General features: G+C 41.8%; 1 long non-coding RNA gene across 2 annotated transcripts in view; it reads left to right on the top strand.

Moving 5' to 3' along the window:
- Positions 1 to 24043, top strand: part of LOC133240143 (uncharacterized) — a 52450-nt gene that overhangs the window by 12746 nt on the left and 15661 nt on the right. For both annotated transcript variants that reach the window (XR_009734130.1, XR_009734131.1), the window contains exon 3: positions 15197 to 15256. This is a non-coding gene — a long non-coding RNA (uncharacterized LOC133240143). The remainder of the gene's footprint in view (positions 1 to 15196; positions 15257 to 24043) is intronic.

The raw sequence follows: 24043 nt of genomic DNA, 5'->3' as shown, positions 1-24043 counted from the left end.
AATAAATGTTGAATTATAAGTTAACATTCTTACATAGCCTCTGGGGATGGACTCTCCATCTTAATAAGACTTTTCCAACTCTCATTTTCATGATTTGCTGCCGTGTAGGTAACAGTCATGAATTCAATGAGATCTATAAATGCAAAGTATTTTGCAGTCTCAATATGTCAAAGATAAGATTTCATTGAAAGTAGCACTAGAATGCACACTATTGAGTACTTCTAAAATGTGGATCGAAGGACAATCTATAGAATTTCATATAGGATGAGCATCATATAAAGTGCTAACCCAGGTTAATTTTCAGCTGAGATTGATTGGGAAATAAGATGAAACAGAAATGAGAAAAAAGATCATTATCCTCCAAAATGAAAGGTACTGGAGGATTTATGGTGACACAAAAGCAGAAAATACCAGGACTAGTGAATTAGGTAAAAGTTCAGTATATATCAAACTGGTCGTTTTGGTACTAATACATTTCTGAAAATAATCTTGCTTTAGACAACATATGAAAGAGCATAGTGTGTGTATATGGTGGTGAGATGTGAGGTATGTGTGTGTGGGGTGGGGGGGAGTGAGGATTCAGAGAAATTGAAGTAGAGGTGAGGTTAGTGCATCTTTTGGATTAATGCAGGCACCATGTAACTGATGCAAAGAAAGAGTAGGCCATAAACTGCTTTAAGGAAATCAGGGGGCAACAGGGGTCCTGGGCAGGCTCTCTGAATAATAGTTTCAGAGCATCTGCTGTGCAATATGGTTAAACCTTTTGAAGCCCCCTTGCATGACTCACTTGTCACTTGGCTTGAGGAAGAGATGACAGATCTGCCAGGAATATTCAGGAAGACTTTTTTTTTTTCCCAGGGAGAGGAACAAGCCAGCTGTTCTTGTTGTATTGATATTTTAACAAATGCAGGGATCATAGTCTTCTGAATGTACCAGGGATTTTAATATTTCATATATAATATGTTGAGGGAAAATACTGCCCAAGCACCTAGGAAGGTGCTCTGAAGAGACAAGATGAAATCCGGCAGATGGATTTAATTAGCACACAATTATTTCAAAGAAATACCTTGTTTCAATATTGTATATTGACGCATATATGTGGCATTTAAAAAATGGTATGGATGAACCTATTTCCAAGTCAGGAATGGAGATGCAGACGTAGAGAAAGGATATGTGGATGGGGGGGAGGGGAGGGAGTGACAAATTGGGAAATTGAGATTGAGATAAATACACTAGCAGGGGTAAAATAGACAGTTAGTAGGAAGCTGCTGAATAGCACAGGGAGTTAAGTTCCATGCTGTGTGATGACCTAGAGGGGTGGAATACCGGGGTGGACAAGGGGTCCAAGAAGGAGCAGATATAGGTATACAGATAGCTGATTCACTCTGTTGTACAGCAGAAACTAACACAACATCGTAAAGCAATTATATCCCAATAAAAATAGAAATACATTATTTTATTTGATGTGATATGCTTCATTGTCTTTTCTTCAAGTTGCCCTTCATCTCATGAAATTAATTCAGAAATCTGACCTTCCTTCTCACACTGTGAAAGAGTAAGATTGCTAAGGCACCACTTGTAAGAAAATGCAGGGTTTGGAGAAGTGACGATTGTACTTCAGCCACTCTCCTCAATACACCCACACACCACATGCACAGCCACCTCTTTGCCGCCCCTTCACCCCACCCTACATACACACAAACACTTCCCTGGTGGCTCAGATGGTAAAGAATCCCTGGGTCAGGAAGATCCCCTGGAGAAGGGAATGGCAAACCACTCCAGTATTCTTGCCTGGAGAATGCCATGGACAGAGGAGACTGACAGGTTAGAGTCCATGGGGTCACAAAGAGTCAGACACAACTGAGCAACTAACACTTACTGGACCTAACTGAAGACATTGGCCAAAAAGTGAACAATGAGGCTTATTTCAACTAATTATGCTGGATCCATGGACTCATTCTATTCTAGTTAACAGTTAACTATCACAGCCACCATTAACTCTGACTTTCCAACGCTCAAAATCCCTTGATTTCTTTTTCTATCCGATGCATAAATCAATTTCTTCATTGTTGTATGTTCCCTTGTTGGTAGGTTAATAGACTCTGATTTGTAACTTAAAAAAATAAAAAGATGTATTTGCTTTTCTTCCCTTCTTTGGTAACTGGATAAACCAAGGTTTGTCAGGTTCTAGGGCTTCCCTCATGGTTCAGCTTGTAAAGAATCTGCCTGCAATGCCAGAGACCTGGGTTCAATAGCACACACACACACAAACACACACCATCATTTCTACAAGTGAGCCATTTACATGTAAAGGTGCCCAAAGACCCATGGAGCTGCCTTAGAACTCATCTAAGCACTGCTTGTTTAGCATCTCTATTTTCCGATCGATTGGAGGAGACATTTTCTAAAAATGATGCATGTTTATATCACTAATTCCCCTTAAGGGATCACAGCCTTGTCATGGAAGAGGGCCTTGCATAACTCAGTGAAGCTATGAGCTATGCCATGCAGGCCACCCAAGATGGACGGGTCATAGTGGAGAGTTCCGACAAAACAATCCACTGGAGGAGGCAATGGCAGACCACTCCAATATTCTTGCCTTGAAAATCCCAGGAACAGTATGAAAAGGCAGAAATATATGACACTGGAAGACGAGCCCCCCAGATTGAAAGGTGTTCAATATGCTACTGGGGAAGAGCAGAAGGCAATTACTAATAGCTCCAGAAAGAATGAAGCAGATGGGCCTAAGCAGAAACAATGCTTATTTGTGGATGTGTCTGGCGGGTTCGATCCCCAGGTCGGGAAGATCCCCTGGAGAAGGAAATGGCAACCCACTCCAGTACTCTTGCCTAGAAAATTCCATGGATGGAGGAGCCTGGTGGGCTAGAGTCCATGGGGTTGTAAAGAGTCAGACACGACTGAGTGACTTTGAGTTCGCCTGGTGGTGAAAGTAAAGTTCGATGCTGTAAAGAAGAGTATTATATAGGAATCTGGAGTGGCAGGTCCATGAATCAAGGGGTTCCTTGGAAGGAAACCTATAATGAACCTAGTGTTAGTTGCTTAGGCATGTCCTACTCTTTGTGACCCCATGGACTGTAGCTCAACAGGTTTCTCTGCCTATGGAATTCTCCAGGCAACAATACTGGAGTGGGTGGCTATTTCCTTCTCCAGGCGATCTTCCCGACTCAGGGATCGAACTCAGGTCTCCTGCATTGCAGGTAGATTCTTTACTGTCTGAGCCACTGGGGAAGCCCAAGACAAACCCAGACAGCATATTAAAAAGCAAAGATCATTTTGCTGACAAAGGTCCGTATAGTCAAAGTCACGGTTTTTCCAGTAGTCATGTACGGAGGTGAGTGCTGAACCATAAAAAAGGCTGCATACCAGAGAATTAATGCTTTCGAACTGTGGTGCTGGAGAAGACTTTTGAGAGTCCTTTGGACAGCAAGGAGATCAAACCAGAAAATCCTAAAGGAAATCAACCCTGAATATTTATTGGAAGGACTAATGCTGAAGCTGAAGCTCCAATACTTTGGCCATCTGATGAGAAGAGCTGACTCATTAGAAAAGACTCTGATGCTGGGAAAACTGAAGGCAAAAGGAGAGGAGGGCAGAAGAGGATGAGATGGTGAGATAGCATCATTGTCTCAATGGACATCAATTTTGAGCAAACTCCAGGAGATAGTGAAGGACAGGGGAGCCTGGCATGCTGCTGTCCATGGAGTTGCAAAGAGTCGGACATAACTGAGCGACTCAACAACAACAAATATCACCAATTTCCTTAAAAAACTTGATGTCTACTCAATGTCTTTAGTCACTGTGATATGGGTGAAAAATCCAGACAGTTTTACCAGCCTTTCCTCTTTACTCTGCACTACCCTCCATGAACTTTATGACTGGTTTCATGAGTTGGCTTGCCATTCCTGAATATGCCAGATTTTCCTGTCAATTCTTGTCCCAGGATTGCTGAATTCTATGCACAGAAAGTTCCCCCACCTCTTTTCCAGTCATCTGTTCTTCATGGCTTAGTTCAATCATCATCTCTTCAGGGAAGTCTCCCTGAAAAGTAGACTGAGCGGTTCCCTTCTGAATCCTCGGGACCTAGCATAGCTCTTGCTTATGGAAGATATTTGTCAAGTAGTTATTGATTGAGCATGGTTCCCTCCAAAATGAGCTTATATTTGGGAGTCTCTGTTGCTTTTCAGGTTTACCCCTTTTAACATTTATTCTCCCATATGAGTCCCAGACATGCAGTTTAAAAACCTAGCCTGGTTTTGCATCTCTATGGTCAATTCCAAAACTCCTTAATTCATGCATAACTTGTCTTATATGGCTTACAAGGCTTATACTCCTAAGATGTTAAATGATCCCTTTCATGCTGGAACCAAATTCCCCGCTATTTGCCTGTTATTAGCTTCTTCTTTTCACACATCTCAAATGCCAACTATCTTGAGTCTCTAATCTAAGACCTGTTCCCCTTTATTCTCTAGAGGTGATTCATTTGTTCATTAAAGGGGGATTCTTCATTAAAAGTCAACCACACTACTAAATGCTAGGGATATAGCAGGTTTCTGACTTCTTTAAGTTTAGAGTCTAGGTAAGGGATAGAAAAGCTAAAGAGACGATGGCAATACAAAGGGATGAACTCTCATCTACAAAAAGGAAAGGTGGTTATGGGAGCACGTGGGTGGGAAATTCAGCGAGGCTTGTGGAAATAGTACATACTTCTTGCAGAAAGCAATGTGTACATTGAGAGTGGAAGACTAAGTCATGGTTAGTTAAGTAAAGAATTGGAAGAAGACCATTACTGCTAAAGGCAAGAGTAACACATGAGAAGGCCATAGAACAAAGAACATATGTAATTCACATTTTGACAAAATACCAAGAGATAAGGCTTTAGAGCTAAGCTGGAGTAATCATCTATACTATCTTATACTCCATATTAAAGGAGTTTGAATACATCAGAGAAAAAATGAGAATCAATTAAAAAGTGTTAAAGCATAGATCTAATTGAATTTGTGTTGTAGAAAGATCAATTTGCCTGAAGTATGGAAAATGAATAAAAGGCACAACTCAATGCTGGGAGACCAGCTAGGCAGTCACTTTGGCCATTTCAATGATAGGCGAAAGTGGGTGAAACTTAGAGCTTGAAGTGGAGAAGAAAAGTAACAGGAAGATATGAGAAATACTTAGGAGTCAACATGATGCCCATTGATTGATTATATATGAGGGAGGAGAAAAGGGAAGATGAAGCTGAAGATTCTGGAATCAATGATGATGATTATGTTACAAGCCTGGGCAACTATGCAGAGGGTGGGGTGATGATGACACTAAAAAATGTGAGACTAGGTTTATAGGAAAGATGAGAAAATAGACTTTGGACATTTTGAAATTGAGGTGCCCACGGTCAGTACAGATGAAGACCTGTGAGTCTACTACTCAGGGTAGCAAGAAACATTTAAGAGTCATTAGCACCATAATTGAAATCATAGAAGTAAATTATTTCACTGAATAAGACAGAACACTGAGACAAGAGACGGGAACAAGGCAGGGCAGGAAATGGGAGAAAGAGAAAGCCCAGGGAACTGCTGAGCCCCGTGTGGATGGCTCCGTACATTGCCTCCCAGCTTCTCCAAGGATGCCCGAGTGTGTCGGCAGATGAAATCTGAATGGTGTCCCTGTTCTGACAAAAGTATAAGCTATGTGAAGTCTTACAGAAATGACAGCCGCATAAATAATACAAAATAACAGATATTTGTGTGGCACAGAATATATGAAAGAGCTTCCCAAAGTGGATGGAGTATTCAGGACCTCTTTCTGTGTGTAACTGCTGGCTGGCAGCAGAGAAAAATCAATCTACTGATCAATCTACTGGGTGAATGAATGCAGCATTGAATACACAGAAAGGGAGTAAAAAACCATCTTGTACTGTAATAATAGCATACACGATGTCCTTAAATAGCTTATACCCTTCCTGACAAACATGGAAAAGCCCAGAAAGAAAAAGAGGACAAATACTTCACATGATCCTTTAGCAACTCTTCAGTTGAAGATAGGGCTTCCCAGGTGGCGCTAGTGTTAAAGAACCCACCTGCCAAAGCAGGTAGACATAAGAGACGTGGGTTCCATCCCTGGGTTGGGAAGATCCCCTAGAGGAGGGCATGGCAACCCACTCCGGTATTCTTGCCTGGAGAATCCCAAGGACAGAGGAGCCTGCTAGGCTACAGTCCATGGGGTCACACAGAGTCGGACACAATTGAAGCAGCTTAGCAGCATGCAGTTGAAGATGTTGCTATCTTCATCTTACAGAGGAGAAAACTGAGGTACAAAGAAATTGAGTGGCATATGTGAAGTCACAGAGCTATAAAAGGAGAAGCTAGGACTTTTCCCACATAATTTTCAAAATGGTTTTATTATGACAGTAGGTTTCAAAACCAACATTCTTCAAAAATGTGACCAAGTACTTATGAGGGGAACACAGGGCTGCCTTTCCTTCCGCTTAGTCTTCCCAGTAAGCTCTACAGCTAGTACTTTTCAGGGTTCCCTTGTATTTGTTGATCACAATTTGGGTCAGCTTAAGAGTTCCATTTTTTATCATGGAATTTCTTCTAGCGAGCAGAAAGACTAAAGGGACAGCCCCAAGGAGCTAATCAGAAGAGTGCCCTTAGGGATGTCACTGGTGGTCGAGTGGTTACGACTTTGCTTTCCAATGCTAAGGGTGCAGGTTCGATTCCTGGTCAGGGAGCTAAGATTCCACATGTCTCACAGCCAAAATACCCAAAGCATAAAACAGAAACAGTATTTTAAGAAATTCAATAAAGACTTAAAAAACAGTCCACATCCCCCTAAAAAAAAAAAAAATCTTTAAAAGAAAAAAACAAAGACTGCTCTCAATACATCCAACTCAAAGCCTAAAATTCCAAAGTCGTTGCCTGTTTCTCCCATTAGGACATTTAAAAATCCTGGACTTTTCAGCTTTTGTCCCTTTTGGAAATGCAAAGGTTCTTCAGTGAATTCAGCTAATTCATCTTTTGTTTAGATATCAGTTATCTGTAATCTTTTCTTGGGAACTATAGCAGAATTATCCACGACCAAGAATGATGCCTCCATTCCTTGTAGAGGTGACGGATGGGAGGTTTGGGAGGGAGCTGCCCTATTACTAACTAAAAAACAAAACAAAACTGAGATTCACATGTGAGCCACCCATTAAAACACCTGGCCTTGTTACAATGGCAAATTTAGGGTGACCTCCCTACTTTCCACATATTTCCCGTCAGCTCCTTTTTAATTACTCCTCTGAAAAAGTGTTCTCAAAAACCATTTTATCCGGATTTTGTTAGGGTAAAAATGTTGGCAGTTAGCTTCACGTGTACTTAATGTCTCAGGAATGCTTCTGGTCCTCGGTGATCTCTTGAGAGAAGATTTATGTTACTGCCTCAGCGGCTCTAACTGCTGTCCAAGGTTCTGATACACACTTCCCAGAAAGCTACGAATATCAAAGAAAACACCTCAGGAAATTCTCCCTAATGGCCAGTCAGCTGAGATTAACTGTTTTCATCTAAGTTTCTTCTCTTGCAGTATATTTCTATTTAGTATTTTACCTGAGTTGTGATTGAGACATGCTATCCTTTGGGCTGCCATCTATGGGGTCGCACAGAGTCGGACACAACTGAAGTGACTTAGCAGCAGCAGCAGCAGCATCCTAACAAGGAGGACCTCTTTCTTCAAGTGATTCTCTGCAGCAGTGATTTGGTAACAACTGGAAACATTTTTAGTTGCCAAAGATGGAGATGGGAGGGACCTGCAGGAATACTACTGGGATACTGCTAAATGTTCCAAAAGGCACGAGACAGAGCCCCACAACAAGGTGTTCTGCAGGCAAAAGTGCTCATTTTGCTAAGGTTGAGAAACTTTGCTTTAAATAAATCTTCAAAAAATGGGACATTACTGTTCCTTTTCTACTATGGTAAGGCAGCTGGGTTCTAACATCAGACCGAAAAATAACTTCTAAAGAAAGGAGAACCGTGGTTAAAAGTTGAAGCTTTGAGCCAGACAGACATGGATTCCACTCCCAGATCTGCTACCTAGCTGTGTGATCTTAAATAAGTTATGCAACCTCGCTACGAGGCAGTCTTCTCAGGTGTAAAATTAGCAGTGATATCGCTTTATTGGGTTACTATGAAGAACCTGTAAATGCACACAGAATGCTTTGGCACAGGTGCTGCTGAACAAAAGCATGTGTTAGCTATTTAATATGATGACTGTTACTCTCCAGTGAGAGTTTTATCAACTCTCAGTTCAATACACTCAGACCAGACAGAACTAACTCTTGGCATAAAAGAAACCCAGAAGCATAAACCTAAGGATACCCATCAGTCTATTTTCTAGTATTAACTATTTCTTAGCTCATTATTGCTGCCATAGCTCCTTCTTTTGCAAAAAAAAAAAAAAAATGAGGATGAAAGTGGTATGATCAACATAATTAGTTGTGACTATTTATTTACTCATTCATTTATCACATCTGACTAGGCTCATGGCAGAAGGAAAGTCTGGATGAGTAGACTGGAGATGAAGGTAAAACAAAGACAGCGAAGACCTTATATCAAATAAAAGACTCAAGGGACTGATTTAGAATGGAAGAACTAAGGCATGGACACAGAGGAGCCTGACACAAAGTAGAAAATGATAAAGTGCCAGGGAGACAAGACCAAAGTGCAGAGAGCTTTACGGCAGTTCCAAGGAGAAGAGACCACTTCTAGGGCGAGAAAAATTTGGCTATCAATTTCTCGAATAGCAAACACTCTTGATTCTCTATCAATCCTTCCCTTTCACAAAGCTTAAAGGAATTTTTAAAATTCTAAACCGAGTGATTAATTAAAATAATTTCTGGTGTCTTCCCTCTTTCTTTCAGCTTTGGTGGTAATTAATCATCACCATTCCTGGCTTCAATTAGCATTCACTTTGTGTGTTACCATATTATTTTAGTTGTCTCTTAGAAACTCAATTGTGTCAGCATACAACAAAGCTGACAATAGTTTCAGAAACGTAAATTAACCTTGATTCACCCCATCTCTGAAAGAGAGCTTCCAAGTCTTTCAGGAGAATACTTCCCATCATTGAATGTGAAGTCTGTCTGGATTTTTTCACAGTGTTTTCAACAGGAGGCCAGATTCTTTGGGCCAAGAGAAACATGTATTTGAGTAATAGTGGACCATTTTCCTACTTAAATAGGCTTTAAGAGCCTCAGACCAAAGGGCAAAAACATCCATCAGGGAATACCACAAAGGTCTTGAATTCACTAACATAATTTATGTTGAAAAATATCACACATTTTAAGCCCTCTTGAGAAATAAAGTGGTAAGTTTCATGTTCAAGATGGTGATCTTACCATTTTCAATTTCCTTGAAATTCTTATAAAAATTTGGAGAAAGAAGAAAAGACACAGTTTTGATTGATCCCTAGTCAGGGAACTAGATTCCACATGACATAGCTAAGAGTTTGTATGCTGCAACTAAGACCCTGTAAAGCCAAGTAAGTAAGGAAAACAGTAAAAAAGAAAAGAAAAAGGACTTCTCTGGTGGCCCAGTGGCTAAGACTCCGTGCTCCCAATGCAGAAGGCCCAGGTTTGATTCCTGGTCAGGGAACTAGATCATGCATGCTGCAACTAAGACCTACTACAGCCAAATAAATACACAATATTCTTTTAAGAGACATGACATAGGCTTCCCAGGTGGAGCTAGTGGTAAAGAACCCCTCTGCCAATGCATATATACCAAATCAACAACTATCAGTTCAGTTCAGTTGCTCAGTCGTGTCCGACTCTGCAACCCCATGAACTGCAGCATGCCAGGCCTCCCTGTCCATCACCAACTCCTGGAGTTTACCCAAACCCATGTCCATTGAGTCAGTGATGCCATCCAACCATCTCATCCTCTGTCATCCCTTTCTCCTCCTGCCCTCAATCTTTCCCAGCATCAGGGTCTTTTCCAATGAGTCAGCTCTTTGCATCAGGTGGCCAAAGTATTGGAGTTTCAGCTTCAACATCAGTCCTTCCAATGAACACCCAGGACAGATCTCCTTTAGGATGGACTGGTTGGATCTCCTTGCAGTCCAAGGGACTCTCAAGAGTCTTCTCCTATAACAGTACATAATTTCCTAACATTCAGAAGGTCTATGGTAACATAAAGAGACTTACCATTGATAATAAAGGCTGATACACACATGAATGAGAGCGAATATTCTTTCTTGAAGAACTTTAAGGCAGCACTTCATTCCTCCTGTGTTGTTTGAATAAGAGCCCCAAGATCTGCAACAACAGAAAACTTTCAGGCTACCTCATATAGGATATTTATTTAAAAATCAAAAGATAGGAAGTAGAAGGGGCTGCTGGCAGAGCGCTGAGTTTGAGGAGTTCCAATTCCAACAATGAATTGTGGGGTGGGGGGAGATAGGAGGAGCCTTGGTGTAGGCTGGGGATGATACCTACTATTGTAGCCCCAGTCTGCTCTTGTATTTCATCTCTTCTGCACGATAAAGAAGAATGAAGCTAGAGGACGGTGTCTCTGATCAGTCCTGTTGTGCCTGTGGAGAGGATATATTGGAGTCATAAGATAGAGTCTAGCTTGGTGGTGGTGGTGGTGTTTAGTTGCAAAGTTGTGTCTGACTCTGAGAGCCCATGGACTGTAGCCCACCAGGCTCCTCTGTCCATGGGATTCTCCAGGCAAAAATACTGGAGTGGGTTGCCATTTACGTCTCCAGGGCATCTTCCCGATCCAGGGATCAAACCCAGTTTTCCTGCATTGCAGGTGAATTCTTTACTGTTGAGCCACTGGGGAAGCCCATATAAGCTAGTAGCTGGGCATTTTAATTTGTCTCCCCCTGAAAAGGGAGTGCTAGATGTTGTGTTTAATGTGTCCATTCATTATCTGCATGCCATAAAATGAATTGTAGACTTTTGGATCAGTTGAGAAAAGCTGACTTGTTCCCTTTATACACAAGCAAAGGACCTTTCTCCCATGTATAAGTGGATTCCTCATAACCAGGGAAATGGGCCAGCAAACCACCTCTAAGATTAAAAATCAGCAACAGTGACAATCTAAAGTGATCTTTCTTCCGATAAAGGCAAGTCTCCTTTATCACTGCTTTAAGTCTCCTCCCTTTCTGTATCTCCTTGTTTCTTGTTCATTGGGATGCTTCTCAGCCCAGCTGGGAGAATACTACCTATTCTTTCCTTCCTTCCTTAATTGGGTTATGTTTCTCTCTAGTTGAAAAGCTGGCCACCAATAATGAACCTAAAATTTCCTCCGTCATAAGACAGGAACAGTAGTAGGGCTGTGTTTACAATAACTGGATTGGTTACAGGACAGTTTTGAGCACTGCCTGTGATGATGCAGGCAAAGTACTTACTGCAGTGCCCCACACAGATAAACACCTCACAACGAGAAAACCTAGAAAGTTCTATGACCCAAACAGTCTAATGTGGGACCAGGTCACACACGTGGCCCTGCCAAAAGAGGCCTGGCTTGCATTTAGTGAGAAAGAGAAAAGTCCAGGTGCAAAGACAACATCATAGCAGGTTGGGGGGCAGTGCCTGGACCACTGCTTACAGCGTTCTGTCCCACTTGATCGTGTCCCTCTTGTTCAGCTCTCAACCATCCTGTTCTTGCAGGAGAGGAAACTGGGCTCACTACTCTTATTCCAAAATGAAAGTAAAATGGACATCCCTGGTGGTCCAGTGGCTAAGACGCCACCCTCCACTGGGGGCCTGGCTTCAGTCCCTGGTGCCGGAACTAGATCATACATGCCACAGCTAAGACCTGACAGAGACAAATAAAGAAAAAAGAAAAAGGAAACCAAAGTAGAAACTATAGCCCACATGAGCCACAAGAATGTTAGCCACCTGATCACTGGGAATATGGAACTGATTCTGCAGCAGTCTGAGAATTGGTGAACCAGCTGAACAGGGTCTTCCTTGACCCTCAGATGACCTTCTAATTGAGAGAATGTCTCTATCTGCTGCTGTGGAAGATGCTGCGTTGGTACATAAATGTGTAATCTCTATCTTATCATATTTTCAGAGCGCTATATCAGGGCAACACTACCTGCCCTAAAGCTCAGCAGTTTAACACATAGAAGGTCATTTCTCTTTCATTTTGGGTTCAAAACAGGTGTTCTCAGTTGGTGGGTAACTCCCTTCCCAGTTGCTATTGAGAAACCCAGCATCCTTCCTTCTTGAGCAAGTGGCTTCTGTGCATGTCTACATCAATCCAGAAGATGAGGAAAGAGCAGAAAGTCTTTGACAGACCAGGCGCCAGACAGCAGACACTACTTCTGCTCAAGCTTCCTTTGATAGAACATAGCCACATGACCACACCTAACAAGGTCCCACATGCTGCAAAGCAAGTAAGCCTGTGCCCCACGACTAGACAGAAGCCCCTTCTCACCACTAGAGAAAACCTGAGCGCAGCAATGAAGACCCAGCCCAGGGAAAAATAAGTAAATAAATAAAATTATTTTTTAAAAGTCCAAATTATTCACTAGAGAGTCAAACATGGAATGCCAGAGGGAGTTGTGCTAACGTCCACCTTGCTCTCAATGGCTCTGAAAATGAGAGAGAACAAAATAAGATCAAAGAATTGTAGAGCTTGGGAGAAATCCAAATGCCCCCACTGGTCTCAGGATAAAAATCTAAGAAAGCCTCACAGAACTTTCTCTTTCCTGTCACACTTCATCTCCTACTTTTTCCTGTGCTACTCACTCCATGCTGGCCACTCTGGCTGTCTTGCTCTTTTCCAACAATGCCAATCTTTTTCTGCCTGAAAGACTGACTTTATTTTGCATGCTAAGTCACTTCAGTCATGTCTGACTCTTTGCGACTCTATGGACTGTAGCCACCAGGCTTCTCTGTCCATGGGATTTCTAGGCAAGAGTGTTGGAGTGGGTTGCCATGCCCTCCTCCAGGGATCTTCCCAACCCAGGGAGTGTACCCTCATCTCTTACATCTCCTGCACTGCCAGGTGGGTTCTTTACCACGAGTACCACCTGGGAAGCCCATTATAACATACTCCTCGCTTTTCTGTCAGAGTTATGTCTAAGGCCAATTTCCCCATGCCATTTTGCTGGTAGCATCTAACTGTTCTGCTACTCCCCTTAGAGCATCTCTGGAATAGTTAACAAACCTCTGTGGGTCATAGCAGATATAGTTTATCCAATCTACGTTTTTGTTAACGGTAGACCACAAGAATGATACCAACTCACAACCTGCTGCTGTTTGGTTTCTAGCCTCAAATTCATTAGGAATGCTTCTAGGGACCCCAATAGAATTGATATATATATATACATGTTTAAAGCTTGACATTCAGAAAATGAACGTCATGGCACCTGGTCCCATCACTTCATGGCAAATAGATGGGGAAACAGTGGAAACAGTGTCAGACTTTATTTGGGGGGCTCCAAAATCACTACAGATGGTGATTGCAGCCATGAGATTAAAAGACACTTACTCCTTGGAAGGAAAGTTATGACCAACCTAGATAGCATATTGAAAAGCAAAGACATTACTTTGCTAACAAAGCTCTGTCTAGTCAAGGCTATGGTTTTTCCAGTGGTCATGTATGGATGTGAGAGTTGGACTGTGAAGAAAGCTGAGCACCAAAGAATTGACGCTTTTGAACTGTGGTGTTGGAGAAGACTCTTGAGAGTCCCTCGGACTACAAGGAGATCCAACCAGTCCAACCTAAAGGAGATCAGTCCTGGGTGTTCTTTGGAAGGAATGATGCTAAAGCTGAAACTCCAGTACTTTGGCCACCTCATGCAAAGAGTTGACTCATTGGAAAAGACTCTGATGCTGGGAGGGATTGGGGGCAGGAGGAGAAGGGGACGACAGAGGATGAGATGGCTGGATGGCATCACCGACTCGATGGACGTGAGTTTGAGTGAACTCCAGGAGTTGGTGATGGACAGGGAGGCCTGGCATGCTGCAATTCATGGGGTTGCAAAGAGTCAGACATGACTGAGAGACTGAACTGATATGGATCAGACTTTATTTTAGTCTTTGTTTAAAATCCACCTTCTCACAGTATTTGTCCCTAGTCACTTTTATACATAATATTAACCTTCATCACACTCCAGTCTTTAAACTGCTTTATTTATCATGACCTAAAAATATTATTTGGAGAAGGCAATGGCACCCCACTCTGGTACTCTTGCCTGGAAAATCCCATGGGTGGAGGAGCCTGGTAGGGTCCACGGGGTCACTAAGAGTCGGACAAGACTGAGCGACTTCACTTTCACTTTTCACTTTCATGCATTGGAGAAGGAAATGGCAACCCACTCCAGTGTTCTTGCCTGGAGAACCCCAGGGATGGGGGAGCCTGGTGGGCTGCTGTCTATGGGATCGCACAGAGTCGGACACGACTGAAGCGACTTAGCAGCACCAAAAATATTATTATTAATTTATGTGTGTGTGTAACATATGTGACATAAATAATACAAATGAATCCACCAAAATGCCAGCTCTGTGAGGGCAGGCATCTTGTCTGGTGTCATCAGGGGCTTGGTCTAGTCACAGTCCCTGCAGCATGTCTATTACTAGTACCAGTTTCTTCTTTCCAATTTACATATGCATGCACCACGGTTAAATTAATATTCCTAAAGACAAGTTGCAATCACATGACCTGCTATGTTCAATACATTAAGCTGTAGCTGACTGCATACAGAATGGAGTCAAAATTCCTCACAATGGTGAACTGATGCAGTCCTCGCCTAGCTTTTATATTATGTCTCATCATTCCTCTACTATTCATTTTAACCAAACTGGACTTTGCAATGTGTTCAAAAGATATGTGTATTCAATATCCGCATTTCCATGTTTTCAAAATTTTATCCAGCTTGTCTCAAATCATTCTCTCTTCATGAAGAAATTTCCAATTCTCTCTGGTTGAATATGACTCTGAATCCTTAAAGAACTTAACATGCAACTCTTTTTTCCCCCACCAAGCAACTTGCAGGATCCAAGTTCCTTGACCAGGGATCACACCCACACCCCTGCAGTCAAAGCACAAGAGTCCTAACTACTGGGCCCCCAGGGAGTTCCTCTGGGGGTGACTCTTTTATTGCACCTACCTCATCTGTTTTCTCCTCCATTCCACAGCAAGGCTAAGACCGTGTCTGACTCATCTCCATGTTGCCCCAACAGAGTGCCTGGCATCTGGCTGACATTCATTTACTGAGCACCTGTTGACTGCAGACAGACTTGGTGAGTGCTAGATCACAAATAAGCTAACTACCTGGAATGAGTGAGTGAGTGACGTCGCTCAGTCATGTCCCACTCTTTGCGACCCCATGGACTGTAGCCTACCAGGATCCTCCGTCCATGGGATTTTCCAGGCAAAAGTACTGGAGTGGGTTGCTATTTCCTTCTCCAGAGGATCTTCCCAACCCAGGGATTGAACCCAGGTCTTCCGCATTGTAGGCAGACGCTTGACCGTCTGAGCTACCTGGAATGGAAACTATTATTAACTCCACTGTACAGAAGAAAAGGCTAGGTAACAGTGATGCAGCTAGAATTCCAACACAATTCTATTTCCAGGTTATCTGTATAGCAACGGCATACACAGGCATGTGATCTGAAAGATTGCAGGGAACTTTACTCATAATAAAGCCACACAATCTGGAGGATACAACATCTGGTTATTTTGGCTGAGAATTTTTGGATTTATATTATTCTTTCCTTGTGACTGGTTGCAAGTGTTTATTTCTGAGTCTGACACATCTCTGGGCTGTTTTATCTTTTTGATGGAAATGATGTACTACACAGATTTACAAGACTATTCTGAAAAATATGAAGTCTATATTGCTGCTCAATTGTGTCACCTGGTATTTTAAGCCAGTCAACACTATGTATTCAAAACAATCAAGGGACCAGCGAACAATTAGTTAGGAGCCTTGACAGCCAGAGAGTAAATTACATTTATGAGCATACTCTGGAGCCATCACAAAAGGCTCTTTAATGAGAACATGGGCTATTTGTTCTCATTCATTAAACAATGTCTATATGCTGGTTGTTGGTTTGAACAACCCCCAGCTTTTGTTTTTAAGGTCACAGTGGAGATTCCACACATTGTCATCCGGACCACTTACAAGAGTCACTGAAATGTATCAATGTTTCATGGATGTGGAATCCACACTTGTCTTTTGAAAGCACATTAGCTAGTGGTAAATAACCCACCTGCCAACGCAGGTAGATGTAAGAGACATGGGGGTTCAATCCCTGGATTGGGAAGATCCCCTGGAGGAGAGCACTCTAGTAGTTTTGCCTGGAGAATCCCATGGACAGAGGAGCCTGGTGGGCTACAGTCCACAGGGACACAAAAGAGTTGGACACAACTGAAGCAACTCAGCATGTAACACTTTTTTAGATATTTGGCCACATGGTACAATGGGAAGTATATTAAACTTGAATTTAAGAGTCTAGATCTTCTTCTCTCTAACTTATTATCTGGGCAAGTCATTTTACTTCGCTAGTATAAAAAATAGAGGATAGTAGATTAGATAAAGTTTGCCCCACTTAAAAATTCTAATTGCATGCTGCCCACATATTGATGTAAAGATGCAAAATGTTATGGCTTTGATAAAAGACAGTATAGTTTAGAGAGAATCCTTTTATATGGTTTCAGAGGCTTCAAAAGAAGATATTAAAATAAAATATGTGAAACAATCTCTGGTCTTACATTTAGGAGAGAAAGTGAATTTGACATTATTGGTCAAAACCTAGCCCCAGAGTTCATTTAAGAGGGTGAATTAAGGTCAGCTGGGCTTTTTTGATGGCTCAGATGGTAAAGAATCCGTCTCCAATGCAGCAGACCCAGGTTCAATCTTTGGGTTGAGAAGATCCCCTGGAGAAGGGAATGGCAACCCACTCTAGTACTCTCGCCTATAAAATTCCATGAACAGAGGAGCCTGGCAGACTACAGTCCACAGGGTTGCAAAGAGTTGGGCATGACTGAGCAAATAATACTTAAGGTCAATCCATGTAATTCTGTTCTTTATATTATGCTCTTATACTAGGAATAAATATGTATAGTACCACTGGATATGGATAAATTGAGAGTAGTATGTTTCCTCAATTACTATATTCAGACTACAGAGTATATCATTAGAATATGTTCAATTAGAAGTAAAAGAAAATCCAACTTACACTGTTGTAAAAAGAGAGGAATTCATTTTAAATGCATGGGTTTGGGTGGACTCTGGGAGTTGGTGATGGACAGGGAGGCCTGGTGTGCTGCAATTCATGGGGTCACAAAGAGTCGGACATGACTGAGTGACTGAACTGATACCTTCTTCCTGAACAATTTTTAAGAAATATCTACTGATACATACATATACATATATATAGATGCATGTGTATGCATGCATACTTATATATATACAAATATATGATTTAGATATGTTGTATGATTTAACAGATACGTAGAATAACATAAAAATTGATTTTAACTTTTTAATTACTTAATTTATTCTGGAGTAGAACTTACTCAGTTCAGTTCAGTTCAGTCGCTCAGTCGAATCCAAATCTTTGCTACCCCACGAACCACAGCACGCCAGGCCTCCCTGTCCATCACCAACTCCTGGAGTTCACCCAAACCCATGTTCATTGTGTCGGTGATGCCATCCAGCCATCTCATCCTCTGTTGTCCCCTTCTCCTCCTGCCCCCAATCCCTCCCAGCATCAGGGTCTTTTCAAATGAGTCAGCTCTCTGTATCAGGTGGCCAAAGTACTGGAGTTTCAGCTTCAACATCAGTCCCTCCAATGAACACCCAGGACTGATCTCCTTTAGGATGGACTGGCTGGATCTCCTTGCAGTCCAAGGGACTCTCAAGAGTCTTCTCCAACACCACAGTTCAAAAGCATCAATTCTTCGGCACTCAGCTTTCTTCACAGTCCAACTCTCACATCCATACATGACCACTGGAAAAACCATAGCCTTGACTAGACGGACCTTTGTTGGCAAGGGTTTTTAATATGCTTTTTAATATGCTGTCCAGGTTGGTCATAACTTTCCTTCCAAGGAGTAAGCGTCTTTTAATTTCATGGCTGCAATCACCATCTGCAGTGATTTTGGAGCCCAGAAAAATAAAGTCTGACACTGTTTCCACTGTTTCCCCATCTATTTCCCATGAAGTGATGGGACCGGATGCCATGATCTTTCTTTTCTGAATATTGTGCTTTAAGCCAACTTTTTCACAGTCCTCTTTCACTTTCATCAAGAGGCTTTTAGTTCCTCTTCCCTTTCTGCCATAAGGGTGGTGTCATCTGCATATCTGAGGTTATTGATATTTCTCCCAGCCATCTTGATTCCAGCTGGTGCTTCCTCCAGCCCAGCATTTCTCATGATGTACTCTGCATATAAGTTAAATAAGCAGGGTGACAATATACTGCCTTGACGTAGTCCTTTCCCTATTTGGAACCAGTCTGTTGTTCCACGTCCAGTTCTAACTGTTGCTTCCCGACTTGTATACTCAAGAGGTTTCTCAAGAAACAGGCAGTCTGGTATTCCCATCTCTTTCAGACTTTTCCACATGAAAAAAGGAAGGAAGTCTGAAAGGAAGACTTTTCAGACTTCCCTGATGGCTCAGATGGTAAAGCGTCTGCCTACAATGAGGGAGACCTGGGTTCTATCCCTGGGTCGGGAAGATCCTCTGGAGAAGGAAATGGCAACCCACTCCTGTACTCTTGCCTGGAAAATCCCATGGATGGAGGAGCATGGTAGGCTATACTTCATGGGGTCGCAAACAGTTGGACATGACTGAGTGACTTCACATCACACATCACATCAGACTTTTCCACAGTTTATTGTGATCCACAATGTCAAAGGCTTTGGCATAGTCAATAAAGCAGTAATAGATGTTTTTCTGGAATCCTTTTGCTTTTTTGATGATCCAGAGGGTGTTGGCAATTTGATCTCTGGTTCCTCTGCCTTTTCTAAAACCAGCTTGAATATCTGGAAGTTCACAGTTCACATATTGCTGAAGCCTGGCTTGGAGAATTTTGAGCATTACTTTACTAGCGTGTGAGATGAGTGCAATTATGCGGTAGTTCGAGCATTCTTTGGCATTGCCTTCCTTTGGGACTGGAATAAAAACTGAGCTTTTCCAGTCCTGTGGCCACTGCTGAGTTTTCCAGATTTGCTGGCATGTTGAGTGCAGCACTTTCACAGCATCATCTTTCAGGATTTGAAATAGCTCAACTGGAATTCCATCACCTCCACTAGCTTTGTTTGTAGTGATGCTTTCTAAGGCCCACCTGACTTCACATTCCAGGATGTCTGGCTCTAGGTGAGTGATCACACCTTCGTGATTGTCTGGGTTGTGAAGATCTTTTTTGTACAGTTCTTCTGTGTACTGTTGCCACCTCTTATTAATATCTTCTTCTTGTGTTAGGTCCATACCATTTCTGTCCTTTATTGAGCCCATCTGTGCATGAAATGTTCCCTTTGTATCTCTAATTTTCTTGAAGAGATCTCTAGTCTTTCCCATTCTATTGTTTTCCTCTATTTCTTTGCATTGATTGCTGAGGAAGGCTTTCTTATCTCTCCTTGCTATTCTTTGGAACTCTGCATTCAAATGGGTATATCTTGCTTTTTCTCCTTTGCTTTTCGCTTCTCTTCTTTTCACAGCTATTTGTAAGGCCTCCTCAGACAGCCATTTTGCTTTTCTGCATTTCTTTTTCTTGGCAATGGTCTTGCTCCCTGTCTCCTGTAATGTCACAAACCTCCATCCATAGTTCATCAGGCACTCTATCAGATCTAGGCCCTTAAATCTATTTCTCATTTCCACAGTATAGTCATAAGGGATTTGATTTAGGTCATACATGAATGGTCTACTGGTTTTCCCCACTTTCTTCAATTTAAGTCTGAATTTGGCAATAAGGAGTTCATGATCTGAGCCACAGTCAGCACCCTGTCTTGTTTTTGCTGACTGTATAGGGCTTCTCCATCTTTGGCTGCAAAGAATATAATCAATCTGATTTTGGTGTTGACCGTCTGGTGATGTCCATGTGTAGAGTCTTCTCCTGTGTTGTTGGAAGAGGGTATTTGCTATGACCAGTGCGTTCTCTTTGCAGAACTCTATTAGCCTTTGCCCTGCTTCATTCTGTACTCAGAGGCCAAATTTGCTGTTACTCCTGAACTTATTAGGGTATATGAAACTATGTCAATCATTTTAACCATTATACAGTAGTCCATTTTTAACCAGTCTTTATACATATGAGCATTTAAATTCTTTCCACGGATTTGCTAAAAGACAACCTGCCCAGTGAATTATTATTTGCCCACCAACACTGAAAGGCTTCCCAGTCCAGGCCACTTGGTCAGGATACCTCTCGCTTGTTCCATCTGGCCAGGATTTTGCATGAAATGTTTCCATCTCTCTGCCGAAAATACCTAGAACTGCAACTGTTGGGTCTTAGGATCAGATCAGATCAGATCAGATCAGTTGCTCAGTCGTGTTCGACTCTTTGCGACCCCATGAACTGCAGCACGCCAGGCCTCCCTGTCCATCACCAACTCCTGGAGTTCACTCAAACTCATGTCCATCGAGTCAGTGATGCCATCCACCCATCTCATCCTCTGGTGTCCCCTTCTCCTCTTGCCCCCAATCCCTCCCAGCATCAGAGTCTTTTCCAATGAGTCAACTCTTCACACGAGGTGGCCAAAGTATTGGAGTTTCAGCTTTAGCATCATTCCTTCCAAAGAAATCCCAGGGCTGATCTCCTTCAGAATGGACTGGTTGGATCTCCTTGCAGTCCAAGGGACTCTCAAGAGTCTTCTCCAACACCACAGTTCAAAAGCATCAATTCTTCGGTGCTCAGCCTTCTTCACAGTCCAACTCTCACATCCATACATGACCACAGGAAAAACCATAGCCTTGACTAGACGAACCTTTGTTGGCAAAGTAATGCCTCTGCTTTTGAATATGCTATCTAGGTTGGTCATAACTTTCCTTCCAAGGAGTAAGCGTCTTTTAATTTCATGGCTGCAGTCACCTGCAGTGATTTTGGAGCCCAGAAAAATAAAGTCTGACACTGTTTCCACTGTTTCCCCATCTATTTGCCATGAAGTGATGGGACCGGATGCCATGATCTTTGTTTTCTGAATGTTGAGCTTTAAGCCAACTTTTTCACTCTCCTCTTTCACTTTCATCAAGAGGCTTTTTAGTTCCTCTTCTAGGATAGTTGCACGTTTAATATTTTAAGATATTGCTAAACTGTTTTCCAAAATGACTAATTATTTTACACTTCCACTATTAGTGTTTGAGTGATTTAGTCTCTATGTATTTGTATTAGCACTTCATATTATCAGTATTTTTTTTTAGCTATTCTTGCAAATGTGTAGGGATATCTCATTGGGGTTTTAATTTTTTTAACTTGCATTACACTTAATATTATTTTAATTTACATTTATTTACAAGGTTAATGATGTTGAACATCTTTTCATGTGCTTATTTGTCATCTGTATATCCTTTAGGTGGAATATCCCTTCATATCTTTTATGCATTTTCTGAATGGATTCGTTGTTCTGGATACTTGTTCTTTGTCAGCTAGGAGGTTTGCAAATAGTTTTTCCTTGTCTATTTTTTTCCATTTTCTTTTCTGTTTTTTTTTTTTTTTGTTTGTTTCTCTTGTCCATTTCTACAAACAAGTGTTACTGGGGCTTGGATATGAATCACGTTGAACCAAAAGATCCATTTGGGTGACTTTCCTTTGTTGAATCTTCCAAACCATGCAAATGATATGTCTCTCTACATTTTAAAAATTCTTCTTTGATTTCATTTATAACATCCAGTATACAGATTCTATACCTATTTTCTCAGTATATATCTAAGTGATTTGACCTTTTGTCATTATTATCAGTTTAGTTCATTTCAGTCGCTTAGCTGTGTCCAACACTCTTTGCAACCCCATGGATTGCAGCATGCCAGGACTCCCTGTCCATCACCAACTCCCAGAGCCTACTCAAACTTATGACCATCGCTTCAGTGATGCTGTCCAACCATTTCATCCTCTGTCATCCCCTTCTCCTCCCGCCTTCAATCTTTCCCAGCATCAGGGTCTTTTCCAATGAGTTGGTTCTGCCCATCAGGTGGCCAAAGTATTGGAGTTTCAGCTTCAGCATCAGTCCTTCCAATGAACATTCAGGACTGATTTCCTTTAGGATGGACTGATTGGATCTCCCTGCAGTCCAAGGGACTCTCAAGAGTCTTTTCCAACACCACAGTTCAAAAGCATCAATTTTTCAGTGCTCAGCTTTCTTTATAGTCCAACTCTTTCGTTGGCAAAGTAATGTCTCTGCTTTTAATATGCTGTCTAGGTTGGTCATGACTTTTCTTCCAAGGATCAAGCGTCTTTTAATTCATGGCTGCAGTCACCATCTGCAGTGATTTTGGAGCCCCCCAAAATAAAGTCTGTCTTTGTTTCCATTGTTTCCCCATCCACTGGCCATGGAGTGATGGGACCAGATGCCATGATCTTAGTTTTCTGAATGTTGAGTTTTAAAGCAACTTTTTCACTCTTGTCTTTCACTTTCACCCAGAGGCCCTTTAGTTCTTCTTCACTTTCTGCCATAAGAGTAGTGTCATCTGCATATCTGAGGCTATTGATATTTCTCCCAGCAATCTTGATTCCAGTTTGTGCTTCATCCAGCCCGGCATTTCTCATGATGTACTCTGCATATAAGTTAAATAATGAGGGTGACAATATACAGCCTTGACATACTCCCTTTCCCAATTTGGAACCAGTCTGTTGTTTCATGTCCAGTTCTAACTTTTGCTTCTTGTCATGATTATAAACAGTGTTAATGATTTTAATTTAGGTTTCCTTGCATAATTGTCAGTACACAGATATGATTATTGTTTGTTGATCTAGTATGCTGTGACATGGCTGATTCTATTATTTCTAGGAGCATTCAGTTTTCTATATGATAATGTCATTTGGCAATGGGAGCAGTTTTATTTTTCCTTTCCAGTCAGCATGGCTTTCACTTATTTCTCTTGCCTATGCTGCTGCTGCTGCTGCTGCTGCTGCTGCTGCTAAGTCGCTTCAGTCGTGTCCGACTCTGTGCGACCCCATAGACGGCAGCACACCAGGCTCCCCCGTCTCTGGGGTTTTCCAGGCAAGAACACTGGAGTGGGTTGCCATTTCCTTCTCCAATGCATGAAAGTGAAAAGTGAAAGCGAAGTCGCTCACTTGTGTCCAACTCGTAGCGACCCCATGGACTGCAGCCTACCAGGCTCCTCCATCCCATGGGATAGTGGCAAGTAAAACTTCCAGTATCATTAAGAGCAGGCCTCTTGCCTGCTCCTGATCTCAGGGAGACCGCCCTCAGTGTCTCACATTTACTGTCACCATTGAATTGCTGCATTTAAATAAGTGTCTCTGCTCCAGCTTCCAAAGAGACCTCTATCTCCATGACAGTTGTTTTTCTTATATCTTCCCCTAGTTCTACCAGCTTACTTTTCTTCTCACAGTTGTTCTTTGCTTAAAATATCCCTGAATGCTGGCATTTCTGCTTTCATCAGGTATTTTTAAAAGGCAATTATTATGGCATTTTCCTGGCTGTTCAGTGGTTAAGACTTCATCTTGCAGTGCAGGGGGTGCAGGTTCAACCCCTGGTCAAGGAGCTAAGATCCGCACACGCCGCATGGCCAAAAAATCCAAAGCATAAAACAGGAACAATATTGTAAGCAATTCAATAAAGGCTTTAAAAATGGCCCACATTTAAAAAAAATTTTTTTAAAGGCAATTGTTTTATTATTTTTTTGGTTATTAATCATTAAATGGTTATTAGTTTTATTGGTTTTTAATCTACTTTTATATGGAAATCCTCTGAAGTGAATGCCCCCTGACACTTATCTTTATCTTAGTTTGACACCTTAACAAGTTTTTTAGTTGCTACTTTGTCATATATTATTTTTATAATTTTTAAATTTTGTTTTGTTTTTAAACAATAATTTATGGTATAGATTTGCCTTGATTAATTGTGTG

The sequence above is a fragment of the Bos javanicus genome, chromosome 27 (genome assembly GCF_032452875.1).
Source record: "Bos javanicus breed banteng chromosome 27, ARS-OSU_banteng_1.0, whole genome shotgun sequence".
Lineage (NCBI taxonomy): Eukaryota > Metazoa > Chordata > Mammalia > Artiodactyla > Bovidae > Bos > Bos javanicus.
This window is presented reverse-complemented; position numbering and strand designations above follow the sequence as displayed.